General features: G+C 38.8%; 1 protein-coding gene across 7 annotated transcripts in view; it reads left to right on the top strand.

Annotated features, from left to right (window-relative positions):
- LOC116727857 (glutamate receptor 1-like) overlaps positions 1-20,104 on the top strand; it is a 137,245-nt gene that overhangs the window by 49,283 nt on the left and 67,858 nt on the right. The window lies entirely within an intron of this gene.

Below are 20,104 nucleotides of genomic sequence, written 5' to 3'. Positions count from 1 at the left end.
CACCAATCTGTCCCCATTCCATACACATGCATAGCAATTTCATCTTACCTTCATTTTCACTTGTTAAATAACTATTTTGTTCACATGTGACTTTGTGTATATACCAAGTTTAGTAATAGTACTTGATTAGGTTTTTCATATAAGAAAAATTGGGTTTATAGTGGCAACAGGATAGAATATAAGGTACCATAAAATTCAGAGAATTAAATACACAAATAATGAAAAAATAGAACCTTCCTAGTTCTACATTTTTAAAAATATTTTTCACATTAACTTCACAATAAAGGAGCAGCAACATAAAATATGTTTGACTGAAAGGTTAATAGTGCAAAACAGATATATGTGTAATGATGAACATCTTATCGGTCATTTAAACAAAGTGAATTATCATACAGTTCATGCGCTTATTTTATCTTTGTCTTTTAAACATTTGTAACAAATATTTAACATCAATCCAAAAAATTTGAATCAGGGATTTAACATGTGATGAGTTCTGCATTAAGGGATGAAATACTATGATTTAATCTATATCTATTGTTTGTTTTTGTTTTTTACTACACCTTATTTTTATTCATTGTTTTTACCACCCTTATATAATATAGCAATGGTATTTAACCCTCCTATTATGTTGCTGGTCAAATTTACCTGTTTTAAAGTGTAATTTTTTTTTTTTAAATAGTTGGAAGTATTTTTTTTGCATGAAACTTTTTCTATTTGTCTTAATATGTGCACTCTACATATAAATTGAAAATGTATTCATTTTACATATTTGTAAACCCCCCTGCGTTTACTTTTTACATAGATACTGTTCGGGTCAATTTGACCCGGCAGTCAAGTTGAAGTGCAAAAAAAGATAAAAAAAACTGTCCAATTCGGACCTCCGGGTCAGCGCTGCAACAAGATGGCCACATAAAAACAGGCTCCTCTGTGTCGGTAATTAAAATTTCCGCCTTGCTTAACTCAGATAATTATCAAAACTCCAGGCTAAACCACTTAAAGGGGGAAGATGCCGAAAACTAACAAGACCGAAAAGAAAACGTCTAAAACACAAGATAATGGCGAACAGTCGGGAGATGTTAGTGAAGATGACGCTAATGCTACCACGAGGAAAGCTGGCACTGACAACAACTCGCATTGCTGGAGAGTATCAAGACGCTTTCAAAAGACTTAAAAGAGTTTAAAAACGAAATGAAGCAGAACATAGAAGAACTCAAAGAAGACGTAAAGGCTACAATGAAGGAAGATCTCAGCAGATTCAGGGAGGAAATGATGCGCGAGCTGCAGAACCAGAAGGGCAGTATCACCGAGGTACAGACCTGAATAGCTGACCTGGAAGCTGCGTGCTTGGAAATGAAAGATGAGCTGCTTGAGACATTAGAAAGGAATAGAGCTATGAACGACAAACTTGTGGATTTGGAGAGTCAAAGCCGGAGAAATAATCTTCGTATCTATGGAGTTCCGGAAGGAAAAGAAGGTAGATCGGTCTCCGAATTTGTCACCGATTTGCTAAATAAACAGCTGAAGCTACCAGATGGAAGCGAACTCCGTATACAGCGGGCACACCGAGCATTGGTACCCAAGCCGCCTCCCAACACATCCCCGAGATCTATAATTGTGAACTTTTTGCAATTCAACACGAAAGAAATGGTTCTAAAGAAAGCCTGGGAACAGAAAGTGGAAATGGAAGGCAAACGCCTTTATTTTGATAACGATTATGCTTCGGATGTCATAGAAAGACACAAAGCATACGGCCCATTGAAGACAGCCTTGAAACAGAAAGGTATCAGATTCCAGACACCGTACACAAAAATGAGAATCTTCTGGGACTCTGGAGTATGGACCTATGAGAATGCGGACGAAACAGCATCGGATATGATCAAGAGAGGCTTCAGCTTGACCTGGGTTCCAAAAGAAAACAAGTTGAGATTGGCCAAGGAGAGGCTGGACTCGCTGTTGCCATGGAAGGGGATTAACAACACCAATGCAGGTCAACGCGCGAGGGAGAAGCTTACTGAGTTCAGACGTGAGGACCAGTGACTCTGAACATCAAATCACAGGAGGTGGTTCATATTATTATAAGAGCTGATTGACTTTTCCAGCCTGATTTAACCCAGTTTTGGATATCAATCTCTCTTCTGTTACCAAAGTTACTTGTTATAGGTCTTTTGATAGATATTTAACCAAATACCGAATGCAACAAATGTTGTAGCATTTACCAAATGTTGGACTTACCTAGTACAAGTAGACCTCAGGCTACTACTAGAGAGGGCCCCCACCTTAGTGTGGTGTTTTGCCTTCCCCCCACCAGCAGGGACCCCGAGAGATGTCATCATACATCTCTAGCTTTGGAAGTTTCTGTTCTATTTGTTCATCTATATTTTAATAGTTCGTTCAGTTATTTGTTGGGGGTTCTTTTTCTGATATCACATGGTGACCTTACTAATCTAAATAATGATTGATAATATCAAGATTGTTTCGTTGAATGTGAACGGTATGAACAATCCTATAAAACGCAAAAAAAATAACTAAAATACGAAAGAGAAAAAACAGATAATTTATTTACAGGAAACGCACCTGTCTAAACCGGAACATGAAAAGCTTAGAGGCTTTGGCTACTCAAATACATTTTATAGCTCATTCAGACATGGAAACAAAAAAGGAGTTTCAATTCTAATTCATGACTCAGTAAAATTTGACTGCAACCATGATCTGTCAGATAAAGAAGGGAGATACTGTATGTGATAGTGAATGGGACTCTTGAAAATGTAAAGGTAACACTGGTCAGTGTTTACAACCCCCCAAACATTAACATACAATTCCTTAATAGCCTCCTCAATAAAATAATTATAGAAACAGAGGGAATGCTGGCCTGGGGAGGAGATTTCAATATGGTATTGAACACGAAGCTTGATACAACAAACGATAAAAAACAACAAAATTTAACTACAAAAAAATTTAAATTGGCACTTGAAGAATTTGGATTTGTTGATGTCTGGAGGGAATTAAACCCTAATATAAAAGGATTATACCCACTATTCTGCACCCAATAAAAGTTATTCCAGAATTGATTACCTTTTCATGAATAAATCTGACATATATAAAGTAAAAGAATGTAAAATAGAAGAAACAAGTATATCTGACCACTCTTCCCCAATATTAAAACTAAATTTGCCTTCCAGAAAATGCAAAACAGCATGGCGATTAAATGTAGGCTTGTTGAACTACAAAACAATCGAAGCTGAAATTTCCCATGATATAAAAACTTATATAGAAGAGAATGACAATGGACAGGTTAATCCGATAATACTATGGGACGCACTTAAGGCAGTATTAAGAGGAAAATTGATATTAAAAACTGTGGCCTTTAAAAAAATCCAGAGTGGAAGCCTATGAAAAAGAAAGAGCTAAATTAACAGAACTAGAAAAACAACATAAATTAACCCGAAATCCCAACCTGTTTATAAAAATAAAAGAACTAAAAAACAACATTGATAAAATACTTACATATGAAATTGAAAAGAAATCGAAATTTATTAGACAATCATATCATGAAGTCGGATCCAAAGGAAAAAAACTGCTGGCAAAGAAACTGAAAAAGCAACAGTCAGATAGAAATATCTATAAATTAAAGGATGGTGAAACAAATCAAATGATACACGATCCTGTAACTATTGAGGACATGTTTAGGACATACTATCAGAGATTATACTGTCAACCTCCTTCCGCTGAAGATGGTCAGATAGAAACCTTCTTGGACTTACTGGACTTGCCCTCAATTGGAGAAACCCAAAACAAACTTCTCACTTCTCACATAACAAGAATAGAAATACAAAAAGCAATTAATAGGTTAAAAAACGGTAAAACACCAGGTAGTGATGGATTGCCATCTGAGTGGTACAAATCCTTTAATGAAGATCTCCTGCTATTACTAGAAAAATCATTTAATTATACTTTGGAACATGCAGTGGTCCCTCCGTCTTGGAGAGAAGCGATTATAACAGTTATTCCAAAAAAGAGGATGAGTGAGACATGCTCTGATTATAGACCTATATCTATTCTAAACATGGACTATAAAATTTATACCTCGATATTAGCAAAACGATTTGAACAATTCATTGGAGACATCATAGATGAGTACCAAACAGGATTTATTAGAGGTCGTCAAACGCGAGATAACATCAGGAGGGCACTTCACATTATAGATCATATTCAAAATAAAAAAATAAAAGCTATAGGACTTTATACCAATCACCAGTGGCCAGAATCAAGATTAACGGAAATCTAACTGATAATATAAAACTGGAGCGTTCTACACGTCAGGGTTGCTGTTTATCACCAACATTATTTGCGATTTATATTCAACCACTGGCACATAAGGATCTCGAGGGTATTGATAATATACATAATGAATTTCATATAATAGGTTTGTTCGCAGATGATGTAATTTGTTATTTATCAAACCCGGAAAATTCGCTGCCTTGTCTGATCAAACAGAGATATTTGGCTTCTATACAGGATATAAATTAAATTTGAAAAGACGCAGGTTGTAACATTCTGTTATACACCATCAGAAACAATTTAAACTGGAACTCTACTATGATGACATACCTAGGAATACAATTAACAAAAAACATAGATGACCTATATAAAGCTAACTTTATTACAGTGGACCAAGAAATTAAGAGGGACATTAGAAGGTGGAATGCCCTAACACTAGATTTCAGCTCTAGAATTGAAGCCATAAAAATGAACGTATTACCTTTTCCTGGCATTACCTACACTGAAAAAATTCATCTATAGAATTTACCTAATAAATCTGAGGTAACAATTTGCATCGACTCTTTTGGGGTAAATTCAATTCCACATATTGAGTATAAAGTAACTGAACAAAAAATATATGAAATACTTAAAGAAATTGGGTAAACTTTACCTCATATTTATGTATATATTCAACAGCTACTTACTCAGTTAAATTAGGTAAAACTATGTCTTGTTTGCTAGTAGGTAATACCTGATAATTACAAATCAAAGTTAATTAAAATCAGTTAATAACCATTACTTATTCAGAGAAGGTAAGATGTACCCCCAAAAAAGACATTCAGATCGTACACCTTCTCAATGTTTTTAATCCATAAAGTCATCAAAAACACAGAATAAACTGCAGCACAACAGTGTCACACAACATTTCAAATAATGAACCTGCGTTATAACCTAACAACTTCAACTGTTGTTTCAGTAATGTTGGACAATAAAACATATCCCTGCTTTAGAACATCCAGACTGCTCAATAAGAAAGGAGTTGATCAGAGAAAAGGAGAAGTGAGGTGATCAGAGCAGAGGTGCAAGGGATGTCCAATCACATGAAGATTTTCTTGTATCTAAACTCTTACTTGTGTTTCTTCGGCCTCACACAACAGTGACTGAGCAAATCTGAAATCTGCAGGTGTATTTATACACAACAAAAAACTGAGGCTGCAACATACTTATGTATCCATCTGTACATATATTTCTGTGTCTGTGTGTGGAGCAGAGGAGGGAAGAGAACAAAAATATAAAACTATACTCCATTAAAACTCTCTGTCCAGACAAAAGATCCTCTTGGAACAAGAGGGGAAATGTATGTCTATTGCATGAGCTTGTTTTTGAGGCTATGGACCTTCTTCAGTAGTTTTGCCCCATCAAGTTCCAAAAAAAGTTTTTGAAAAGCTTCAAATGTGTTCTTGAGCTGCTTTGGATAGTCATGGTTGAGGGCATATATCAGTCCCATCAGCAGTACACACGCTTTTGTTCGGCTTCCACATCCTTCCATCACTTGGTTTCCCTCAATCACAATCGACACATCTGATGGATCCTCCTCAGCCATGATGTTGTGCATCACGATCACCTTCATTGTTTTGTCTGTGTAGTCCTCACATTCCTACATGTTAAAAAGAAAGAAACAAAAAAGATACACATTTTTAATTTCATTGAATATGCTGTTTCAATACATTTCAACTTATCTAAAGGAGAGCAGAGGGGAGTGATCAAAAGGGGAGAGAGGGAAAAGGAGTGGAGAGGAGAGGATCCCTTGAGTTAATCAATCATCTGTTATCAATGACATACCTGGCAGTCATGGAAAAGATCTTCTTGTCTTTCACCAAGGTAGTTAATGAGGCAGCAGACAACTGCATCCCTTTTTTTCCTCAATGCTCTGTGTCTGTAGGGAGATACAATTTAGTGAAAAGACTGTTAGTGGAGAGTGGGGAGAGAATTACATACACTAACACCAAATTGCTTAAAAACCAAAGGGTAGTTTAAGTTGGTAAGGAGCTCAACTTTGTGCACAACAAAGCAATTCTTTACAAATTAATTCACTTTTAGATTTAGATAGCATTTATTGTCATTGAACAGAATTCAACGAAATTTCCATTGCAGCTCCCGTGCAAAAGGTCAAATATATACAGTAAAAATAAGCAAACACACAATAATAATAATAATAACAATATATACAACTAAATTAACTAAAGGAACTCAACCACACCAAAGAAGTAGCAGCAGGTCCAATTATGGCAAAGTACAGATGATGTGACAGTGCAAAGTGCAGAACAGTATGACTGTGTGGGGGTGGGGGATATATATGTGTGACTGCGAGGTTATGATATGTGTGGGAGGGGGGGGGCGGCAGGGAGTAATGGCTCTGACGGCTGTGGGAAAGAAACTGTTTCTCAGTCTATTTGTTGTAGTCCATATATTCCTGTACCGCTTGCCTGATGGCAGAGGCACAAACAGTCTGTGGCCCGGGTGGCTGGAATCCATGGCTATGGATCCAGCTCTCTTCTTGACCCAGCCTGTGTAAATGGAGTCCAGGTCTTGGAGGGGGCATCCCACAATGCCTTGTGCTGTTCTCACCACCCGTGTCAGTTGTTTCCTCTCCAGTGCTGTGCAGGTACCATACCACACAGTCATGTTGAGGCAGAGGATGCTCTCGATCATCGCCCTGTAAAAGTTCACGAGCAGCCGTGAGGAAAGTCCAGCCCGTCTGAGTTTCCTGAGGAAGAAGAGCCTTTGTTGTGCTTTCTTCACCAGGTGGGAGGTGTGTGTGTTCCAGGAGAGGTCAGACGTGATGTGGAGGCCCAGGAACTTGATGTTGTCCACACGTTCCACCACTTCTCCATCTATGAGAAGGGGAGTGTGAGCCGTCCTCCTGGACCTTCTGTAGTCCACAATGACCTCCTTGGTCTTCCCTGTGTTCAGCACCAAGTTGTTGGCTGAAAACCACTGAGTGAGCTGCAGAATCTCCTCTCTGTAGTGGGTCTCGTTGTTGTCTGAAATGAGACCCACTACTGTTGTGTCGTCCGCGTACTTCACGACTGTGTTGGTGGGGTGGATGGCCACGCAGTCGTGTGTAAACAGGGTGAAGAGAGCTGGGCTGAGCACACAGCCCTGCGGCGTGCCTGTGTTGAGGACCAGTGGGGACGATGTTGAGCCACTTATTCTCACCACCTGAGGCCTGTTGGTGAGGAAGTCTCTGATCCAGTGGCACAGTGAAGCGGGCAGCCCCACCTCGAGTAATTTCAGCACCAGCTTGTCTGGGATGACGGTGTTAAATGCTGAGCTGAAGTCTACAAATAGCATCCTAACGTAGGTGTTGGGATGCTGCAGATGGGTCAGGGCTGTGTGCAGAGTGATGGAGACAGCATCCTCTGTTGAGCGGTTCGCTCTGTAGGCGAACTGAAGGCTGTCCAGGTTTGCGGGGATAAAGTCTCTGATGTACCTCAGAAGAATCCTCTCAAAGCACTTCGTGATCACCGGGGTCAGAGCGACAGGCCGGTAATCGTTCAGGCTGGTGATGGACCTCTTCTTCGGTACAGGGATGATGGTGGAAGACGATTCATGTATATCAATAATGACACATTTGTGAAAAAAAGTTAAATAACATACGTCATTTAAAGTGTCCAACAGAGGGTGCATCTTGGAACCAGCAGCCCCTCCTTTAGCACGCATAAGCTGCATAAGACTTGGTGTGTACTCATCAAGCTTTAGCATGAATGTCTCCTCCAAGGAAACTGTCGTGATACGTCTGAACTCTTCCTTGATCTAGGAAATAAAAGGACACAAATAAAATTTTAAATGACAGACCAGATCTCATAGTAATCACATGAATGAGGTCTTTGGCTAAGGTAACTACACCTTTAAGGTCAATGTTATTTATTTTATTTAGCAAACTTGCATACCTGTACAGGATACAGTGGGTGTGGGGACATGGGAGAGTGTGTCAGCCCCAGAACTGGAAGCAGAGTGGTCTATCAGTGAGTCCCTGCTTGTGGAGGACAGACAAGAGGAACTGAAGAGAGGGCAAATACTGAGTGTCCACATACAAAGACTCCGGCTGCAACAGAAATAAGAGAAAAAGAAATGATCAGACATGTACCTGGGAGAAGAAATATATAAGGGCTAATGTATAGTTCAGAGGTTATTATCTTCATGTTAACCTCATGAACAACCTCATAAACAAGAGATTATGCTTTACGGGGCCCAGAATTGTGATGCTGCAGAGATGAGAGCTGTGACACCGGGTCCAAGGTTCTGATCATGCAGGTTTGGTTTTAAACCATGATGTGGAATTGAGCCTCCACTCTCCCTTTAACAACCAACAAGTTACAAGTCATTTATCTAACATCACAATTAGTCTGAGGCTCTTTAATGAAGGTAGAAACTAAACATAAGGTAAATATTTTGCATAGTTTCTCTGTGCTCCTCTGATCAGAGCGGTCTGTCTGTCTGACAAGGTTCTGTTGTGCAGAAATAACTGAACTTACCTCACTAAAATAAAGGCAATGCAATTGCATAGATTAATATTCATTCTTCATAGAATTAGTTTCATAGATCATATTCATAGATGTAATATGCTTCATAAACAATATTACAAGATTCTGAAAACATTTATTAAGCACTGACATTTTAACAATACCCAATATAATATAAAATCAATTCTAAAATGTTTTACTTGAACACACAATTCCTTTAAAAAAATTAGGTGCAGCAACAGTGGGTGTTTACACACATAAAGGTGGGATACAGTGGTACTTTGTTTTCATTTTACAACATGTTTGTTTCCACTCTGGTCCACATCAGCACGCTGTTTCCATGACGACTGACCGGAAAAGACGTGCGACACGTCATCTTTACATGAGTCTTCAGAGTCCCGATTGTAAAAATAAAACTCTGAGAAGTAACGCTAAACTTTAACAACAGAGAGACACGTACGCAGGCATGCAGGTAATTGGAGCGCGGATCATTTTGTTTTTAAACAGACCGCGGCGGACACCGACTCTAGCAGCCATGTTAAGGGAGCTAACGGAGCTAACAGGCAAACAACAGAAAACACGTCAGTCATTTCATATGTTGGCGACATGTTAGTAGTATTTTAAGACGGGACTTCTCATGAGCGGCGAAAATACACAAATGAATTGTTCCTCATTGACAGCAGTGTATTTACTGCCTGTGTCTCGGTGCAGCGTGATGTGGGAGCAGAGGCCTGCAGATACTTAATGACCATTATACCTTAACCACTCGGCAAAAGCTGAACTATCCCCTTTACAGTCTATGTGTTGCCTAAACAGCCGCCCATTCAATATATTAGAAAAAGCTGGCGTTGACTAGTTTCTAACCTTAAAACCAGCGGTCAGACACAGTCATGCATTCTGGCTAATGTAAAAAGCACACCACGAACATTTCATTGCAACTTACCTGCAGTTGCCATGGTGGCGCCAGGGACAGATTCAAACTTTGATTTCGAGTAATGGTATGTTACACAGATGCACATCGAATATAAGTGAAGTGTAACATCTCATCATTTCAAATATTACAATTTGCCTTCACGCTATTATTCACAGCACCCCTATGCAAATAACTTACCTTCAGCTCCCGGTTCGATGGCAGAAACGATGCAGAGTTCTCTGTCCCGTTCATTCAAAAACGCGGTCTGACGCATGCGCAACTTTGGAGCACCTAAGATTCGGGGGTATATTTTACTGTATTTTCCTATGTAATGGTTTTTAATGTTAACGAATGGGTAGCATGTGTATAATTTACCCATTATTTTATAATTCCTTGGCTGACTGAAAAAATTAATTAAATTTTATATGATTTGTGTAGATCATATTTACCACTCTCCAAAATCACTTTTTTCAGTGTATAGAAATCCCGGACAGACAGCTTAAAACATGGAACTGGATTATATCTGGATTCATATGGAATGCTAAAAAACCCAGAATAAAATTTGTAACTTTACAATTACCAAAAGAGAAGGGAGGTTTGGCATTACCGGACTTTAGAGAATATTATCATGCTGCCCAAATAACACCCATAATAAATATAAGTGACAAAAATTATGAAGCGAAATGGAAAAATATTGAACAAAAAGTCCATGGAAGAGAACTGCGGAGTATTATTTGTTGATATAGAGACCACCAAGAATACACTTGAGAAAGTTGATGCTATTGCTAGTTTCTCATTGGGTAAATGGTTATATATAATCCGGAAATGCAAACTAGGGGAACAATTATGTTTGATCCAGTGGCCAGCCTATAACAAATATTTTACTCAAGATCTAGGATTTAAACAATGGCTAGAAAGAGGTTTAACAGCGTTATGCGTAGTCCTTAAAGATGGGCACTTCAAAAGTTTCCAGGAACTACAGCAAGAATTTGCCCCAAGAACTCAAGATCATTTTAGATATTTACAATTAAGGGAATTTTATAACAAAGAGATAAAACACAGCGTAGACCAAAATGAAAATGGGATTGTCAAAATGCTGATCGAGACCTATAAGGGTAAAAAACACAGAACAGTGTCCTTAATCTATACCTGTTGGAAAATAGAGGCACTAATACTTTGGATATTAAAACAAAATGGGAAAGGGAATTGGAAATTCTGTTAACAGAAGACAACTGGTTGAATATCTGGAAGACCCAAACTACGACATCCTCTTCCAGAATTTGGAGAGAACATTGTTGGAAAAATATAAGCAGATTTTTTATAACACCCAAAACTACCAGTAAATTAAAATCTACTGTTCAACCGTGTTGGAGAGATTGTGGAGCATTTAATGTTAACCATGCACATATTTTCTGGCTTTGTCCTAGAATTACACAGTTCTGGAACAAAATACACAAAAAGATTGTAAAAATATTAGGTTACACAATACCTAAGACCGGTCTGGTTTTATATCTTGGCCTTTTGGAGAATGTTGTTCTTAATAATGACTGTTATTTGTTTAAAATTCTGTTGGTGGCTGCCAAAAAGGTAATAACTAGGAAGTGGTGCCAATCTGATCCTCCCACCACAAAGGAATGGATACAGACTGTGAACTCATTATATGAGATGGAAATTCTAACACTGAGGCTGAGACTGAGGACACAAGAAGAGCAATGTGAGGACAAATGGGAAAAATGGATAAACATCACATCAACGCTACAGGACTAATTTCGGGTATGAACGGTACCCTTGTATTTTGCGATACTGGAATAAGAGTCTCCCCCTAGTATGTTATACTTGTTTTGTTTGTTCTGTATTTTTTGTCTCTTGTAATTTCTAAGTATTGTTTTTCATTTTTGAATGTATTCTAAAACTTTCAATAAAAATAAAGTTATAAAAAAAAGTCTATGTTTCCTTGCAGCTATGAACCATATTTCACTACACACACACAAACACACCCCACCACACACGCACATGCACACCCCGACACACACAAGCCCACTTTCCCACTATTCTCTTTACTTCACTAGGAAACTGCTAGAAAGCAGGTGTTCATACAACTATAGACAGGAACCGTTTCTGTTCCCATGGACAAACTCCACCCACACTGAGTGACACTCAGCAGAAGTGGAGGAAAACATAAATACTCTCTGCATGACTCATTTTTCTTGATTTTAATCAGCGGGTCAATTTTTGTGTGTCTCAAGTTCAATTATAAAGATCACCCATTGAAGAAAAAAAAAAAAAAAGTGTAATATAAAAAATTTTACCAAAGCTCAATTTCAAGGAAATTATTGTTTTTTGAGTCTAGTTTTTTTCAGTGGACATAAAAAATGTAAACTCCATTTTTTATGTCCAAATGAGTAAATGAGTAGGTTGTCGTCACTGATCCTTAATTTCCGAGTAATAAAAGAACATCATTGCACAAATATTGATTGAAATGGTTAGTATTGGAGTTAATAATCAGATACAAAAATTTTTTGGAGGAATTTTTTAGTTTCTGACACTATTGCATGATTAAACACTCTCCGGGCAAATTGACCCACAAACATTATTGCTGTACCTCAGAAATGAACATAACAGGAGGGTTAATCTCTATCTTGAATATATATTTTTTGGAATCACAATTCTCTACAGTAAAATATGAATGGATAATACATTTACAAAATTATTTTAAATTACTGGTTGTCAAAGTGGGTGACGAACGTCTCCGAATTGATGCAGTGTCAATGTGAAGCAATTTTACAGTTTCTTCAGGTACCAAAAGTCTGTGGAAAAATTATTAAAGTCTCTTAGAAATACAACAAAGGGGCAAAGTGACCAGCATCACAAAGGTAAGGTTGAAATATTCTTACATGTCAAACAATTACCACACAGGAGTTAAAACTTTGAATTTTAGTCAAATTACAAAATTTCAGCTCTTACTAAACATTTTACAATTTCAGGGTTCATCTGTTTTCTAAGAAATGTTCCTTTTTTATTTACGACACTGTATTAATAAAATGACCCCGAGTGACCCACAAGTACATCTGTAAACTTGTGATTCCACTTCAGAGTCAAATTCTGTCTGACAAGACATACAGTATCTTGTCAGAGATATCTGACAGGATGTCTCTCAATCTTGAGAGATTGAGGAGAGTCCTGATGCAAATAGCAAGCAATTTATTCAGCAAGATCATTTCATGAATACAAGCCTTTTCTCTGAAATATTCCCCACAGGAAGTTAAAATCTACAAATGAAGGCATTTTCTGAAATTCAGAGTGAATCTCATTTTTTAAAGAGGCCAGCATCATTATTGGATACTACAGATTAATTTTACAATAACAGACCCAAACAGACTTTCAAAATATTCTATTATGTTATCTAACTAGCTATAGCATCAGTACACAAAATTACGTTATACTGCCGATTAATAATTGCTTAATGAAATAAAAATCAGACTAAAAACTGAAATTATTTTAAGTTGAGGACATTCTTTAAAAATATATTTTTATGATTTAATACGATTTTCAGTTTTAACAGAAGAAATTACACAGCAAAAATAAATATTACAGTTTATTTCCAAAAGTATAACCACTGTGTTGTCTGTGTTGTCATTAAATTTTCATGTGACACAGAAGAACATCATCTTGTGCTCGGCTTATTGCTGGGTTTTAGACACGTGACCCGGATGATAGGCGTAATTTCGATGGGGGTCAGGAAACAGAGCAAAATGGATCACAGGGAGTACATCCCTGCTAATGCCCAAAATGGGCTGGCACAAATGAGGTAGCTCAAAAAAATCTGTGTAAATGTAGGATATGATCCATATTGTCTCGGTAAAAAAGACTTGTCACATAATCTTGAGGATTTACCCGGCTTCGAGGTGATCGACATAGCTAATCTGGTGCAGCAGACCTCACCTCACAGCGAGCCAGAAAATCCAATTTCATGCCACAGTTGTATGTTAATGTTGAGTCATACTTCATTACTACAATGTTGGTCAACCATTTGCAGCTAGGGTGCTGAAATAATATATCTAATCTTATATGTGAATGCTCATTTTTCTAAGTAGCTGTCCAATAAAATATCTGAAAATACACTTTAAACGATGCGATCGTTACCTGTTAGAAAGTGGGTACTGCAAACTCTGGCAGTGTTAGCTTCCGCCCCTCATGTTTTTAGCCGTAGATTGTTGATCCACTTTTCTCGGTACGTTTTTTTAAAATTAACTTTCTACCAACTTTCTTTGAAATACAAAAATAATATTTATCTTTCTCTCTATTAGAACGGCTGGAACAACTGTACATGACACAGACTTTTCATTTTGAAGCTGGGTCAACAGCAGTAAATGGGCTGCATTTACTTCCTGCCCTCCATCTGCAATGCATGACTTCGGTGCTACATCATCTACAACCCAGTAATTACATACTGGATAACTGCCTAGTACTTATTTTAGTTTTCATAAAAAACTAGACCCTTTATTTTTGCAAATTTACAACTTTTCAACATTAAATCTTTGATCTATGATGGCCCTAAATAGTCCATTGTATGTTATAGAGGTGTTACCGAAAGTGTTATCATTACAATTTGACTATGATTATTTGAAGTCAAGAGCCAATGGACTGCTTAATTTGAAAAAAGGGTCTGAGGGTGTAAGTGGTTCTGATTCACCATTTTTCTTATGGTATTGAAGTAAATACAAAATCAACTATAAAGGAAAATGTAACATCTAAAGTGAATATACATCAGATGCTAAAATAAAACCATCTATGTTTGTCTCGTCTGACTTTTTTTTTTTCTTTTAATCCATCAGTTCAGTGTTAACAGCAAACAGAGTTGAAGGCATGTTTTGTCCTTTTGAATGATTTGCTGCATTGTATTTGTGTGTGTTTACATGCGTGTGGGCGTGTGTGTGTTAGTGCAGGCAGTGAAAATACACATCTGCAGTCTCGTCCTTTATCACATTAATATATAAATGAACCCAAACTCCTATTCTGACCTTTAATCAGCTCACAATCAGATGTAAAAATTGTCAACTCTGACTCATCCCATAATCCTGTTGCCATGGTTACATCCTTACACTGTAAAAGCCTGTTTCCTTCCCAGCTCTGCACAATTTGTACATCTTTTTTTCTCTTTCTTCTTCCATTTCATTGCCTTTCTTGCAGTTGGCCCATCTTAAGGAGACATTTATTTATGTTCACAGTTTTACAGCGGTGGGAAATCGTCAGAATTAAACGTACTAAAGATACATATTCAGAAACCTTGATGTCGGCACAGTTTTTGTCATAATTTTGACAGATTTGAAACAAGACGTTAACACTCACTGTGTCATACCCACACTTAGTTTTTTTTTCTGGCTGGCTTTAAATCACTCAAAAATGTCCCAGTTTAAGGTCAGCCATGGCCACCAAAGTTATTGATATTTGTTTAATTTAAGAATAATAAAACATAGACTTTTGTATAATTAGGGGTTTTTTTTCAAACTTAGAAGTCAAAAAGGATTTAAGATCAGAAAGTGAGGGGAGATTGTGGTGTGCATTCATTGCATTTCACAAAGCCTTTCCTGAACACACTGATAAAAAGAGGAAGCCTTCTTTGATTGGACAGGAGGGAAATAATTTGACAATTTTTCTTGCTGATTCAAGTGTTCTTTTTTTGATGTTTTTGCCCTCTGTCCTCTTGTTTTCCTCTTTGGAATTTAATACTTTGAAAATACTGTATCTTTAATTTCTGCTTTTGCTTGAAACTGGAGATGTCTGTGGGATTTGTCACCATTTCAAAAATGTAATTAATGCTGTCATTTGCTAAGTCCTGATAAAAGTTTCTTGTCTTTTAATACTCTATTTTATTTGTATATTAATCTGCATTGGGAATCTTCTTTGCATAATTTTCCTTACTGTCTAAACGGCGTCATTTTTCACAGCCAAAACACGTTGAATTTTACCAGTGACGTTATGTCCTCTTTCTCTTTCTTTCCTTTTGGTGTATCGACCTCTTTTCACCTTTTTTTAACTGTCCAGAGAACTGAAAGAGCGTTTGCATGTTCCTCTCTATCTAGAAGTCATTTCCTTAATTTTTATCTAGCTGGTTGGGTTACAATGCCTTTGAGCATTTAGTCCCTTGTGCAGGTTTAACAAGACAGCAGAGACTCCTAAAAAACCAACAACCAGAAAAATAATATTTTGAGAAAAAAAAACTGGGAAGAGACAGCAGCTGAGAAATAAAGTGGAGAGCAGGAAGCATCGACCCGAATGAACAAACCGCGGGTAATTGAACATAAATCGTTTTTTCTTCCCCCTCTGTGTGGTTGATGTAACTGCTGCTGCATTGCTAGTCTAACAAACCTTCATACACACATGCACAGGCCTACACACACATTACGCACCAGCAAACACAGTCAAAGTACTGCACTTTTTCTTCTTCTGTTTGTGTGCAGGTTTAAAAATTTTTATTTTGCCTTCATTTTTAACCAAACAGTTCACAAAGACATTTATTAAACATTTTGTGTTTCGTTATCAACCTGGTTGTCTGCAGGAGCTGAAATGGATTGACTGAAATGTAAATAAAAGGTGGAAGTCAGTCAGGATTGGATTTTTTAAAAAGTATTTTAATGAACTGCTTGTGCCTCTTTCTTAGTCTTTTTGATGTTTGTGGTTGCCAACTAGCTATAGCTTCCTTTATAGAATAGAATAGAATAGAATAGAAGTACTTCATTCATCCCAGCAGGGAAATTACTTCGCAGTTACAGCATAGAGACAAGACACAATAACAACTACCACTGAGTAGTAGTTGTAGATAAAATAAAAAATAAAATATAAAATGCTATGAATTGTAAAAATATAAAATGCTGTTAATATAAAAAGCAACTTAGAGCAGTCCTTGCAAAGATTTTAAAAAAATGCAGATATGTATATGTAAAAATATATGTACAGCAAGTGTGCCACAGTGCAGTTGTGCAAAATTGGACTGATTAGTGCAGAACAATGATTTAGCTTTTATTGTACAGTGAGATGGCATGTGGCAGGAAGGATTTCCTGTATCTGTCCCTACGACAGCGGAGCTGGAGCAGTCTATGTGAGAAGGTGCTCCGCTGTCTGTCCACTATGTGGTGGAGAGGGTGCTGTTTGTCGTCCATAGTAGACAGAACCTTCTTCAGTGTCCTCCTCTCCACCACAGTTTCCAGGGACTCCAGCCTTAGTCCCAGTACAGAGCCAGCTTTCCTGATGATTTTGTCCAGTCTATTAGAGTCGCTGGCTCTGATGCTGCTTCCCCAACACACAGCAGCAAAGAAGATGGCACCGGCAACAACACTGTGATAAAAGGTCTCCAACATCTTGCTGCACACATTGAAGGATCTCAGCTTCCTTAAAAAATAGAGTCTGCTCATCCCCTTCTTGCACACAGCGTCAGTGTTAGATGCCCAGTCCAGTCTGTTGCCGATTACAACTCCCAGGTATTTGTAATCCTCCACCTCCTCCACCACTTCCCCTTTGATCTTCAGTGGCCGTGAAGATGTCTTCTTCCTTCTGAAGTCAATCACCATCTCTCTGGTCTTACTAATGTTGAGCCTCAGGTGATTCTGCTCAGACCACTCCACAAAGCTGTCCACCAGTGTCCTGTACTCCCCCTCCCCTCCATCCCCTGTACACCCGACAACCGCTGAGTCATCAGAAAACTTCTGTAGGTGACATGACTCAGAGTTGTACTGGAAATCAGTGGTGTACAAGGTGAAGAGAAAGCACAGTTCCCTGTGGAGCTCCTACTTCACTGACCACCACATCAGACAGGACACTGCCCAGATGAACAAACTGTGGCCTGCCTGTCAAGTAGTCAGTAACCCAGGAGATCACTGAGTCGTCGACACCCATCCTCCGCAGCTTCTCACCCAGTAGCAGAGGCTGGATGGTGTTGAAGGCACTGGAGAAATCAAAGAATGTGATTCTCACAGTGTCTCCTCCACCATCCAGATGCGAAAGTGCTCGTTGCAGCAGGAAGATGACGGCATCGTCCACTCCTAAGTGGGGCTGGTAGGCAAATTGCAGGGGGTCTAGAAACGTCCTCACCCGAGGCCTCAGCTGGGCCAGGACCAGTCTCTCCATGACCTTCATCACATGAGATGTCAGAGCAACTGGTCTGTAGTCCTCTGGGTCGGATGGCCTTGGCTTCTTGGGAACAGGAACCACATGTGATGTCTTCCACCGCAGCGGGACTCTCTCCAGCCTCAAGCTCAGGTTGTACATGTGTGCCAGTACAGGGGACAGCTGGCCGGAGCAGGTCTTCAGGATCCGTGTTGTAATGCCATCAGGTCCTGCAGCCTTCCCCTGGTGTAGTCGCTCCAACTGTCTCTTAACCGGGCCTGTAGTCACCGTTAGCTGGGGGTAGGTATTGTCTGCAGTGGAGATGGGGGAGGAGGGGGAGATGGGGGGCTGAAGGAGAGGTGGTGTGCAGGAGAATGCCGGTAGGTGGTTTGAACAACTTGGGGCAGTGTGGATGTGTGGGGGGATGGTGGTGGTAGGGGAGTAGCAGGAGGTGAGCTAAACCTGTTGAAAAACTGGTTGAACTGGTTTGCTCTATCCAGGCTCCCAGATGTCTGTGTGTCCTTCCCCTTCATCCCAGCGATGTGCTTCATTCCTTTCCACACATCTCTCACACTGTTCTGCTCGAGTTTAGACTCAAGCTTCCTCCTGTAGTTGTCCTTGCATGTCCTCAGTGTCTCTCTGAGTTCACGCTGAACTCTCCTCTGCTCCTCCTTATCTCCAGACCTGAAAGCCATCTTCTTTTTGTTTAGAAGTGCCTTCAGGTCACTGGTAATCCAGGGTTTGTTGTTGGAGAAGCAGCGCACGGTCCGGGCTGGCATGACAGTGTCCTCACAGAATCTGATGTATTCCGTGATGCAGTCATATGGTCAAAAGTACAGTTTATGGTCCCTAAATTGTAGTTTTTTTAACCAAAATGTGATGACAGACTCTTCATTCTTCTGCTGTTACATGGTTTCCTTGCTGTGTATGGTTGTGTACTAAAAAATGCAAGTTACTGTATGTGGGTCTGAGAATTAGAAAATTGAGGGGACTTTATTTAACATAAAGTCCAGTTCTGTTTTTGAAGTGTTTTTGTTGCTTTTGATGTCACCCTTCAGAATAGTTCTTGTGTTTAGTGATATTGAGTTCACACTTTAGTGTGCATTGTCAGAATAAAGTAACAACTTTACTTTTGTTGTGACATCACTTTCACATTTGCAAATGATCTAGGAATGGAGTTTCAGTGCTCTGAGTTGGTCCAGCCAGAAAGTATGTTACTCACTTTCACTTTTAGTTTCAAGCATCTGGCATGCCAATGTCAGCAAATCTTTATATGTGAAGGCAGCATTGAATAGCAAGGGAAGAGGTAGAACAATAAGTATATGCTATAGTGTAGACCAGGGATGGGCAACTCCAGGCCTCGAGGGCCAGTCTCCTGCAACTTTTAGATGTAGCTCTACTTCAACACACCCGAGTCAAATAATGAGGTAATTAGCAGGACTCTGGAGAACTTGACTGCACTTAGGAGGTGATTCAGCTATTGGATTCAAGTGTGTTGGACCTGGGAGACACCTAAGCAGGACAGCAGGACACCTGTTTTTTGCTATTTTTTTTCTTACATCTTCCTCACTTTTCCTTTCTCCTTATGCATTACATTTATTGAAACAATAGAGCAAAAATGAAGCAATTTAGGATCTAGGTACAGATGAAGTGTCTAGATGTAGCTCTTTTTTAAACTTTCATTCTGAGTGCTGTATTTATTTTTATGCTCTCGTCTTGGTCCGGGTGGCTGATGCACTGTCAGTTGTTTTCTTGCTCTGCTGTCTCTAATTGAATGTTGTGCATTATCATTAACACTTGGCAGGCAGAAAGAAGCCTCAGTAGTCAGTTTGTGGACAGTAATGAGTAGCTACCTTGTGGGGAAAAAAGGACAGTTTCTTTCCCCTTTGAAACTCTAATCATTCCATTCAGTTTGTAAATCCTTGGTGTCAGAACACTTGGTGATGAAGCTTTGTGTTCTAAACGTATCATTTAACATATCTTGATTTTACCAAATGTGTCTTAATGCAAAGCTATGTGCTGCTGAAAGATAACTGCAAAAGGTTTCATTACTGGTTAAAAACATTTGATTTTAAGAGGAATTCAATTTTTCAGCAAATTTCATCAAAACTTGTAAGGACACTCGGTGGGCAAAGGAAAAAAAGTTTAATTTAATTTTCAGATTCGGGTTGCTGTTCAGGATGTGGTTGTCAAACACACCACTGAGAAAAGTGGGGAGAAGGCTGGTGATGCACTGATAAAGGAGGGGTAACTTAGAAATGTTCAGCTTGACTTGCCTGTAGTGCAGTGGACTGGTGGAGAA

This window comes from Xiphophorus hellerii, chromosome 11 (genome assembly GCF_003331165.1).
Source record: "Xiphophorus hellerii strain 12219 chromosome 11, Xiphophorus_hellerii-4.1, whole genome shotgun sequence".
Classification (NCBI taxonomy): Eukaryota; Metazoa; Chordata; class Actinopteri; order Cyprinodontiformes; family Poeciliidae; genus Xiphophorus; species Xiphophorus hellerii.
Note: the sequence above shows the minus strand (reverse complement) of the source record. Positions and strands in the feature narration are given on the sequence as shown.